Source organism: Festucalex cinctus, unplaced genomic scaffold (assembly GCF_051991245.1).
Source record: "Festucalex cinctus isolate MCC-2025b unplaced genomic scaffold, RoL_Fcin_1.0 HiC_scaffold_157, whole genome shotgun sequence".
NCBI classification, from domain to species: Eukaryota; Metazoa; Chordata; class Actinopteri; order Syngnathiformes; family Syngnathidae; genus Festucalex; species Festucalex cinctus.
The window spans coordinates 45,507-56,969 of NW_027520404.1; the positions used below are offsets into that span (position 1 = coordinate 45,507).

General features: G+C 45.4%; 1 long non-coding RNA gene across 1 annotated transcript; it reads left to right on the forward strand.

The window, feature by feature from the left end:
* Positions 1-10,559: 10,559 nt before the first annotated feature.
* On the forward strand, positions 10,560-10,909 carry LOC144011515 (uncharacterized). Its single transcript, XR_013281804.1, has 2 exons — positions 10,560-10,707; positions 10,784-10,909. It is a non-coding gene; the product is annotated as an uncharacterized LOC144011515 (long non-coding RNA).
* The last annotated feature ends 554 nt before the right edge of the window (positions 10,910-11,463 follow it).

Here is an 11,463-nt window from a genome sequence, read left to right on the forward strand (position 1 = left end):
GTTTGCTCCCACCTCCAAAGGACCCCGCGGGCGGTATTGGACACGTCCGACTCCTCGGAAGCCTCAAGGCAAGGTTATTTGTCGAGCACGTTTCATACAATGAGCATCAATAAACACACTCGTTAACATTCAGAGCAAAACAAAGTAGGTTACAAGACTTACTAAAAGCACATACATTGACAAGGGTAGAACATTATACAGCAAACTTTAAAAGCAGTTAAGTGTCAGGAAGTTTCAAATAAGGTCAAACACGATTGATTGTTTAAAAGTCCTTCATCAAAGGTGTGAGGAAATAGGCCCAATTTGAAAACTCGGGTTGGTTGTCATCTGTTTCACGGTCCACATGTCTAAGCACACTGCGTTGTCTGGTTCATCAAATCAACGCAATATCCACAGTTGGGATGTATTTCTGTAAGCGTGAGAAAACAAAACCAATTGGGCAGCAAGATGCGCGTTAATCCCACCGAGCTATACAAAAATTGGCCGGATGATCCCACCTCTGGCCCAATAAACGCTTCTATTTCCATTTCAAAACAAACCGACCGACATCGCTCCATTTTGCTTCCGGACAGCCCTTTTGTATCAATTTGACTTAAGTACATCAGGCAGCTCCTTGAAGTTGCAACAATGGCACTTCACCACACGGTGGCGCATCTGTGTTTTTGTTGTTACTGTGCAGCATATAGCTTCAATAAGAAGCATACTTTTGGTCTATTAATAGTTACTGTGGACTTTAAACCTTATTTTTTGGCTACTTAAAAAAAAAAAGCTGACGGTACAAAATACCAATGATGGTTATGAGAATGAAGGTAAGACAATGACTGCAAAGGCAAAGAATGAACAACATTTGTCACCAATGTTTGTGTACTTTCAACATTGTGACTGTTGGGCAGTGGTGAGCTATTTCAAGTTTTCCAACATTGGGGAAGAAAAAAAAAAAAAAAAGCTCTCTGGTAGTTGTGTGCACACTTGGAAGAAAGCGTCCAAAGGGGAAAGCGTGTTGCTTCCATCAACTGACACCTTGAACATGGTCCACATTTGAAGGTGTTTATTGAGCGTTGACTCATTTTGCACTTCATGATCACAAATGATGAATTTCTCTTGAGAGATATGGATTTCTTTTATTTTTCTTCTGGCCGTTTATATTTGGTACAATACAATTCCAATAATTGATGACTTGAAAACCAGGTATTAAATAATATACGTTTTCATAAGAGAAAAATCTGCAAAGGCATTTGGGTTCGGGTAAGAAGCAGGAGTTCGAGAAAAGTGCACGGTCCTTCCTCACTCCCGTCGTTTTCCGGAACCAGGGTGGTCGGTCCCCCCCCTCGATCAGATCGCCTTGTGTATATAAATAATATTTTGTGGTCAGTTCGCCTTTGTTATATAAATAATAGGCTTTGCGTGCGTCTTAAAATTGCGTTTGTTATAAAATATGAATTTAGATATGAAATATTGCTTCTTAATTTAGCATGAGGGATGGGGCCCTCGTCGCGACGTTTCGGAGCCTTCCTCAGGCAAGCCCCTCCCATCAATGGCACCCCCAGTTACTTTTCAACACTCCCAAATTCCTCAGCGGCGTATAAGAATGTGTGCGACCGACTTACGCTGGTACACTTGAGCGGCGTCCATGTCTGTGTCCGGCTTACGCTACTCTTTGCTTTTTGGCTCCCCCAAATATCTCAGTTCAACACTTTCCATAAATCAATATTTCAACAAATCCAATTAGTATTACAAGGCAATCCAAATGTGCCTAAGTGGATGGGTTAGGGTTTTGTGTTAGGAATCCGGGTGGCATTCCTTCCTCTATCAGGATAGGGGATTTGCTCCCCCCTGCTGGAGCGAAAGGGAAGCGCACGATCCTTCCATCCTCGGTGTCCCCCGTCGTCGTGTTCTGTCCTCTGACAGGTGGGCTGGCGTCTCCTTCCAGATCGGACAACTCTCCACTCACCATCCATTTTTTTCTTTATCGTGTCAATTTTATCAGTATTTATATTCATAATTAGTTTTTAATCTTTTATTTAATAGATATGAGTGTCTTTGCTATTTATGTAATCGCTATCTATTAGGGTTAGGGTAGGAAGCAGGATTCCTCCTTCCGTCAAAGCTGGAGGAGGTAAATGCGGTCTATCCCCCAGTGCTCTCGCCCTCCCCGGTTCCGGAGTGGCTGACCCCCCCACCCCTTTCCCGTTGCCAATTCTGCCGACCGTTGCGTTGGCGACGCCTTCCATAACGCACCACGGTCCAGTCATCATCATAGTCTTGATACACGATTATATGAATATATGTGTATATATATATATATATATATATATATATATGAATTGAATAGTTTTTTAATGAAGTGAAAAAGTAAAAAAAAAATAATAACAAAAAAAAATGAGAAAAATTGAAAATGAAATACAAAAAAGTACAAAAAAAACTCGTGCCCGTCGCGACGTTTCGACCTTTAGGGGTCTTCTTCAGGCGTGGGCACAGTGAAATACAAAAGAAAACCAAAACAAAACTATCAAAACCGGTTTTGTAGTTTTCGCTTATTTCGGTTGTTTTTGAACTAATTCTCAGTTGACTTAACGATTCGTTCTTTAAACAGTCGCTTGTGAAATAACCTCATCCAGGGAATTTTAATGGCTTTTTTACGTCTTAGACTGGCGCGAACGGGATGAATGAATTTATCAAGCCACCCGCGACAGCAGGCGGCGCTGTCGCTGGGCGCCACGTGTCTACCTCGGGACTACAAAAATGGCGGCGGTTTTGAAGTTTTCGCTTATTTCGGTTGTTTTTGGAATAATGCTGCGCATTTGGCACGTTTTTCGGTTGTCTGTTGACTTAACGATTGATTCTTTCAACTCTCTTTTGTGAAATAAACTCATGCAGGGAATTTTAATGGCTTATTTACGTCGTAGACTGCCGCGAACGGGATGAATGATGTCATCAAGCCCAAGCCACCCGCGACAGCAGAGGGCGCTGTTGCTGGGCGTGGGGGCCACGTGTCTACCTCGGGACTACAAAAATGGCGGTGGATTTGTAGTTTTCGCTTATTTCGGTTGTTTTTGGAATAATGCTGTGCATTTGGCACGTTTTTCGGTTGTCATTTAAATTAATGATTCATTCTTTCATCTGTCTTTTGTGAAATAAACTCATCCACGGGAATTTTAATGGCTTATTTACGTCGTAGACTGCCGCGAACGGGATGAATGATTTTATCAAGCCCAAGCCACCCGCGACAGCAGAGGGCGCTGTCGCTGGACGTGGGCGCCACGTGTATTACATCTGGACTACAAAAATGGCGGCGGTTTTGTAGTTTTCGCTTATTTCGGTTGTTTTTGGAATAATGCTGTGCATTTGGCACGTTTTTCGGTTGTCAGTTGACTTAATGATTCATTCTTTCAACTGTCGTTTGTGAAATAACCTCATCCAGGGAATTTTAATGGCTTATTTACGCCGCAGACTGCCGCGAACGGGATGAATGATGTCATCAAGCCCAAGCCACCCGCGACAGCAGAGGGCGCTGTCGCTGGGCGTGGGGGCCACGTGTCTACCTCGGGACTACAAAAATGGCGGCGGTTTTGTAGTTTTCGCTTATTTCGGTTGTTTTTGGAATAATGCTGTGCATTTGGCACGTTTTTCGGTTGTCAGTTGACTTAATGATTCATTCTTTCAACTGTCGTTTGTGAAATAACCTCATCCAGGGAATTTTAATGGCTTATTTACGCCGTAGACTGCCGCGAACGGGATGAATGATGTCATCAAGCCCAAGCCACCCGCGACAGCAGAGGGCGCTGTCGCTGGGCGTGGGCGCCACGTGTCTACCTCGGGACTACTACAAAAATGGCGGCGGTTTTGTAGTTTTCGCTTATTTCGGTTGTTTTTGGAATAATGCTGTGCATTTGGCACGTTTTTCGTTTGTAAGTTAACTTAATGATTCATTCTTTCAACTGTCGTTTGTGAAATAACCTCATCCAGGGAATTTTAATGGCTTATTTACGTCTTAGACTGCTGCAAACGCGATGAATGAATTTATCAATCCACCCGCGACAGCAGAGGGCGCTGTCGCTGGGCGTGGGCGCCACGTGTCTACCTCGGGACTACAAAAATGGCGGCGGATTTGTAGTTTTCGCTTATTTCGGTTGTTTTTGGAATAATTCTGTGCATTTGGCACGTTTTTCGGTTGTCATTAAACTTAATGATTCATTCGTTCAACTGTCTTTTGTGAAATAACCTCATCCAGGGAATTTTAATGGCTTATTTACGTCGTAGAGTGCCGTGAAAGGGGATGAATGATTTTATCAAGCCACCCGCGACAGCAGAGGGCGCTGTCGCTGGGCGTGGGCGCCACGTGTCTACCTCGGGACTACAAAAATGGCGGCGGATTTGTAGTTTTAGCTTATTTCGGTTGTTTTTGGAATAATGCTGTGCATTTGGCACGTTTTTCGGTTGTCATTTAAATTAATGATTCATTCTTTCATCTGTCTTTTGTGAAATAAACTCATCCACGGGAATTTTAATGGCTTATTTACGTCGTAGACTGCCGCGAACGGGATGAATGATGTCATCAAGCCCAAGCCACCCGCGACAGCAGAGGGCGCTGTTGCTGGGCGTGGGGGCCACGTGTCTACCTCGGGACTACAAAAATGGCGGTGGATTTGTAGTTTTCGCTTATTTCGGTTGTTTTTGGAATAATGCTGTGCATTTGGCACGTTTTCCGTTTGTCATTTAACTTAATGATTCATTCTTTCAACTGTCTTTTGTGAAATAAACTCATCCAGGAAATTTTAATGGCTTATTTACGTCTTAGACTGCCGCGAACGGGATGAATTATGTCATCAAGCCCAGGCCACCCGCGACAGCAGAGGGCGCTGTCGCTGGGTGTGGGCGCCACGTGTCTACCTCGGGACTACAAAAATGGCGGCGGATTTGTAGTTTTAGCTTATTTCGGTTGTTTTTGGAATAATGCTGTGCATTTGGCACGTTTTTCGGTTGTCATTTAAATTAATGATTCATTCTTTCATCTGTCTTTTGTGAAATAAACTCATCCACGGGAATTTTAATGGCTTATTTACGTCGTAGACTGCCGCGAACGGGATGAATGATGTCATCAAGCCCAAGCCACCCGCGACAGCAGATGGCGCTGTTGCTGGGCGTGGGGGCCACGTGTCTACCTCGGGACTACAAAAATGGCGGTGGATTTGTAGTTTTCGCTTATTTCGGTTGTTTTTGGAATAATGCTGTGCATTTGGCACGTTTTTCGTTTGTAAGTTAACTTAATGATTCATTCTTTCAACTGTCGTTTGTGAAATAACCTCATCCAGGGAATTTTAATGGCTTATTTACGTCTTAGACTGCCGCAAACGCGATGAATGAATTTATCAATCCACCCGCGACAGCAGAGGGCGCTGTCGCTGGGCGTGGGCGCCACGTGTCTACCTCGGGACTACAAAAATGGCGGCGGATTTGTAGTTTTAGCTTATTTCGGTTGTTTTTGGAATAATGCTGTGCATTTGGCACGTTTTTCGGTTGTCATTTAAATTAATGATTCATTCTTTCATCTGTCTTTTGTGAAATAAACTCATCCACGGGAATTTTAATGGCTTATTTACCTCGTAGACTGCCGCGAACGGGATGAATGATGTCATCAAGCCCAAGCCACCCGCGACAGCAGAGGGCGCTGTCGCTGGGCGTGGGCGCCACGTGTCTACCTCGGGACTACTACAAAAATGGCGGCGGTTTTGTAGTTTTCGCTTATTTCGGTTGTTTTTGGAATAATGCTGTGCATTTGGCACGTTTTTCGTTTGTAAGTTAACTTAATGATTCATTCTTTCAACTGTTGTTTGTTAAATAACCTCATCCAGGGAATTTTAATGGCTTATTTACGTCTTAGACTGCCGCAAACGCGATGAATGAATTTATCAAGCCACCCGCGACAGCAGAGGGCGCTGTCGCTGGGCGTGGGCGCCACGTGTCTACCTCGGGACTACAAAAATGGCGGCGGATTTGTAGTTTTCGCTTATTTCGGTTGTTTTTGGAATAATGCTGTGCATTTGGCACGTTTTTCGGTTGTCATTTAAATTAATGATTCATTCTTTCAACTGTCTTTTGTGAAATAAACTCATGCAGGGAATTTTAATGGCTTATTTACGTCGTAGACTGCCGCGAACGGGATGAATGATGTCATCAAGCCCAAGCCACCCGCGACAGCAGAGGGCGCTGTCGCTGGGCGTGGGCGCCACGTGTCTACCTCGGGACTACTACAAAAATGGCGGCGGTTTTGTAGTTTTCGCTTATTTCGGTTGTTTTTGGAATAATGCTGTGCATTTGGCACGTTTTTCGTTTGTAAGTTAACTTAATGATTCATTCTTTCAACTGTCGTTTGTGAAATAACCTCATCCAGGGAATTTTAATGGCTTATTTACGTCTTAGACTGCTGCAAACGCGATGAATGAATTTATCAATCCACCCGCGACAGCAGAGGGCGCTGTCGCTGGGCGTGGGCGCCACGTGTCTACCTCGGGACTACAAAAATGGCGGCGGATTTGTAGTTTTCGCTTATTTCGGTTGTTTTTGGAATAATTCTGTGCATTTGGCACGTTTTTCGGTTGTCATTAAACTTAATGATTCATTCGTTCAACTGTCTTTTGTGAAATAACCTCATCCAGGGAATTTTAATGGCTTATTTACGTCGTAGAGTGCCGTGAAAGGGGATGAATGATTTTATCAAGCCACCCGCGACAGCAGAGGGCGCTGTCGCTGGGCGTGGGCGCCACGTGTCTACCTCGGGACTACAAAAATGGCGGCGGATTTGTAGTTTTAGCTTATTTCGGTTGTTTTTGGAATAATGCTGTGCATTTGGCACGTTTTTCGGTTGTCATTTAAATTACTGATTCATTCTTTCATCTGTCTTTTGTGAAATAAACTCATCCACGGGAATTTTAATGGCTTATTTACGTCGTAGACTGCCGCGAACGGGATGAATGATTTTATCAAGCCCAAGCCACCCGCGACAGCAGAGGGCGCTGTCGCTGGACGTGGGCGCCACGTGTATTACATCTGGACTACAAAAATGGCGGCGGTTTTGTAGTTTTCGCTTATTTCGGTTGTTTTTGGAATAATGCTGTGCATTTGGCACGTTTTTCGGTTGTCAGTTGACTTAATGATTCATTCTTTCAACTGTCGTTTGTGAAATAACCTCATCCAGGGAATTTTAATGGCTTATTTACGCCGCAGACTGCCGCGAACGGGATGAATGATGTCATCAAGCCCAAGCCACCCGCGACAGCAGAGGGCGCTGTCGCTGGGCGTGGGGGCCACGTGTCTACCTCGGGACTACAAAAATGGCGGCGGTTTTGTAGTTTTCGCTTATTTCGGTTGTTTTTGGAATAATGCTGTGCATTTGGCACGTTTTTCGGTTGTCAGTTGACTTAATGATTCATTCTTTCAACTGTCGTTTGTGAAATAACCTCATCCAGGGAATTTTAATGGCTTATTTACGCCGTAGACTGCCGCGAACGGGATGAATGATGTCATCAAGCCCAAGCCACCCGCGACAGCAGAGGGCGCTGTCGCTGGGCGTGGGCGCCACGTGTCTACCTCGGGACTACTACAAAAATGGCGGCGGTTTTGTAGTTTTCGCTTATTTCGGTTGTTTTTGGAATAATGCTGTGCATTTGGCACGTTTTTCGTTTGTAAGTTAACTTAATGATTCATTCTTTCAACTGTCGTTTGTGAAATAACCTCATCCAGGGAATTTTAATGGCTTATTTACGTCTTAGACTGCTGCAAACGCGATGAATGAATTTATCAATCCACCCGCGACAGCAGAGGGCGCTGTCGCTGGGCGTGGGCGCCACGTGTCTACCTCGGGACTACAAAAATGGCGGCGGATTTGTAGTTTTCGCTTATTTCGGTTGTTTTTGGAATAATTCTGTGCATTTGGCACGTTTTTCGGTTGTCATTAAACTTAATGATTCATTCGTTCAACTGTCTTTTGTGAAATAACCTCATCCAGGGAATTTTAATGGCTTATTTACATCGTAGAGTGCCGTGAAAGGGGATGAATGATTTTATCAAGCCACCCGCGACAGCAGAGGGCGCTGTCGCTGGGCGTGGGCGCCACGTGTCTACCTCGGGACTACAAAAATGGCGGCGGATTTGTAGTTTTAGCTTATTTCGGTTGTTTTTGGAATAATGCTGTGCATTTGGCACGTTTTTCGGTTGTCATTTAAATTAATGATTCATTCTTTCATCTGTCTTTTGTGAAATAAACTCATCCACGGGAATTTTAATGGCTTATTTACGTCGTAGACTGCCGCGAACGGGATGAATGATGTCATCAAGCCCAAGCCACCCGCGACAGCAGAGGGCGCTGTTGCTGGGCGTGGGGGCCACGTGTCTACCTCGGGACTACAAAAATGGCGGTGGATTTGTAGTTTTCGCTTATTTCGGTTGTTTTTGGAATAATGCTGTGCATTTGGCACGTTTTCCGTTTGTCATTTAACTTAATGATTCATTCTTTCAACTGTCTTTTGTGAAATAAACTCATCCAGGAAATTTTAATGGCTTATTTACGTCTTAGACTGCCGCGAACGGGATGAATTATGTCATCAAGCCCAGGCCACCCGCGACAGCAGAGGGCGCTGTCGCTGGGTGTGGGCGCCACGTGTCTACCTCGGGACTACAAAAATGGCGGCGGATTTGTAGTTTTAGCTTATTTCGGTTGTTTTTGGAATAATGCTGTGCATTTGGCACGTTTTTCGGTTGTCATTTAAATTAATGATTCATTCTTTCATCTGTCTTTTGTGAAATAAACTCATCCACGGGAATTTTAATGGCTTATTTACGTCGTAGACTGCCGCGAACGGGATGAATGATGTCATCAAGCCCAAGCCACCCGCGACAGCAGATGGCGCTGTTGCTGGGCGTGGGGGCCACGTGTCTACCTCGGGACTACAAAAATGGCGGTGGATTTGTAGTTTTCGCTTATTTCGGTTGTTTTTGGAATAATGCTGTGCATTTGGCACGTTTTTCGTTTGTAAGTTAACTTAATGATTCATTCTTTCAACTGTCGTTTGTGAAATAACCTCATCCAGGGAATTTTAATGGCTTATTTACGTCTTAGACTGCCGCAAACGCGATGAATGAATTTATCAATCCACCCGCGACAGCAGAGGGCGCTGTCGCTGGGCGTGGGCGCCACGTGTCTACCTCGGGACTACAAAAATGGCGGCGGATTTGTAGTTTTAGCTTATTTCGGTTGTTTTTGGAATAATGCTGTGCATTTGGCACGTTTTTCGGTTGTCATTTAAATTAATGATTCATTCTTTCATCTGTCTTTTGTGAAATAAACTCATCCACGGGAATTTTAATGGCTTATTTACCTCGTAGACTGCCGCGAACGGGATGAATGATGTCATCAAGCCCAAGCCACCCGCGACAGCAGAGGGCGCTGTCGCTGGGCGTGGGCGCCACGTGTCTACCTCGGGACTACTACAAAAATGGCGGCGGTTTTGTAGTTTTCGCTTATTTCGGTTGTTTTTGGAATAATGCTGTGCATTTGGCACGTTTTTCGTTTGTAAGTTAACTTAATGATTCATTCTTTCAACTGTTGTTTGTTAAATAACCTCATCCAGGGAATTTTAATGGCTTATTTACGTCTTAGACTGCCGCAAACGCGATGAATGAATTTATCAAGCCACCCGCGACAGCAGAGGGCGCTGTCGCTGGGCGTGGGCGCCACGTGTCTACCTCGGGACTACAAAAATGGCGGCGGATTTGTAGTTTTCGCTTATTTCGGTTGTTTTTGGAATAATGCTGTGCATTTGGCACGTTTTTCGGTTGTCATTTAAATTAATGATTCATTCTTTCAACTGTCTTTTGTGAAATAAACTCATGCAGGGAATTTTAATGGCTTATTTACGTCGTAGACTGCCGCGAACGGGATGAATGATGTCATCAAGCCCAAGCCACCCGCGACAGCAGAGGGCGCTGTCGCTGGGCGTGGGCGCCACGTGTCTACCTCGGGACTACTACAAAAATGGCGGCGGTTTTGTAGTTTTCGCTTATTTCGGTTGTTTTTGGAATAATGCTGTGCATTTGGCACGTTTTTCGTTTGTAAGTTAACTTAATGATTCATTCTTTCAACTGTCGTTTGTGAAATAACCTCATCCAGGGAATTTTAATGGCTTATTTACGTCTTAGACTGCTGCAAACGCGATGAATGAATTTATCAATCCACCCGCGACAGCAGAGGGCGCTGTCGCTGGGCGTGGGCGCCACGTGTCTACCTCGGGACTACAAAAATGGCGGCGGATTTGTAGTTTTCGCTTATTTCGGTTGTTTTTGGAATAATTCTGTGCATTTGGCACGTTTTTCGGTTGTCATTAAACTTAATGATTCATTCGTTCAACTGTCTTTTGTGAAATAACCTCATCCAGGGAATTTTAATGGCTTATTTACGTCGTAGAGTGCCGTGAAAGGGGATGAATGATTTTATCAAGCCACCCGCGACAGCAGAGGGCGCTGTCGCTGGGCGTGGGCGCCACGTGTCTACCTCGGGTGTCAGGCCTGCGGGCCCAGCCCGCTGAGTGTGCGTGTGTCTTCCAGGTGTGGTGCATTGGAGTCAAAGCAGCAGGTGTGTCCAGTTAATCAGCAGCCTACTTAAGCCAGCCTCTGACTCCACCACACCGCCAGATCGTCACAACTCCTGAACGAGTTTGTACATCCAGCTAGACCTTGAAATCAACTTTTACTTACCTTTCCTGACTCGCATTTCTGTCCTCCTTTTCAGCCTGTCGTCCTGCCCGCAGACCCTGACCTTGACACACGCCTCGCCTACCAGAACCAGCCCCCAGCACCCAACGGACTGCAACCACTTTCTGGCCGTCCACTATTGCAATAAAACTTTGCCAACTCATTCCTTTTGTTTTTCTGCATTTGGGTCCCCACCCCGCACCGGAACCGTGACAGCACGATCTGGCCAGCTATGGACCCAGCAGGGAACAATTCCATTCGTCAGACCCTGACCGGACAAGGTGTGCTTTTGGACCAACATGACAATGCCCTGAACTTCTTGATTGGACAGGTACGTGAATTTTCGCAAGCCCTCAGGACCCTCCAGCAGCAACATGCGGCCTTTCAAACACAAGGATCATCCGCTGCTACACCTGCCCCGCCCACTGCACCTCCTCCCCAGATCGTTAAAGAACCGTACGTGCCCACGCCTGCCCCTTATGATGGTGATTTAGGAGCTTGCCGTCCTTTTCTAGTCCAGTGTTCCCTAGTCTTCAGTCAGCAGTCACTGTCCTATGCTTCTGACCACGCTAAAATTGCTTACCTCATAGGCTGCCTCCGCGGCGCGGCTCTCGCATGGGCCACTGCTGAGTGGGACAAACAGTCTCCTGCTTGCGCTTCCTTTTCCAGCTTTACCCAGGAAATGAGGAAGGTCTTCGACCACCCGGTCCATGGGAG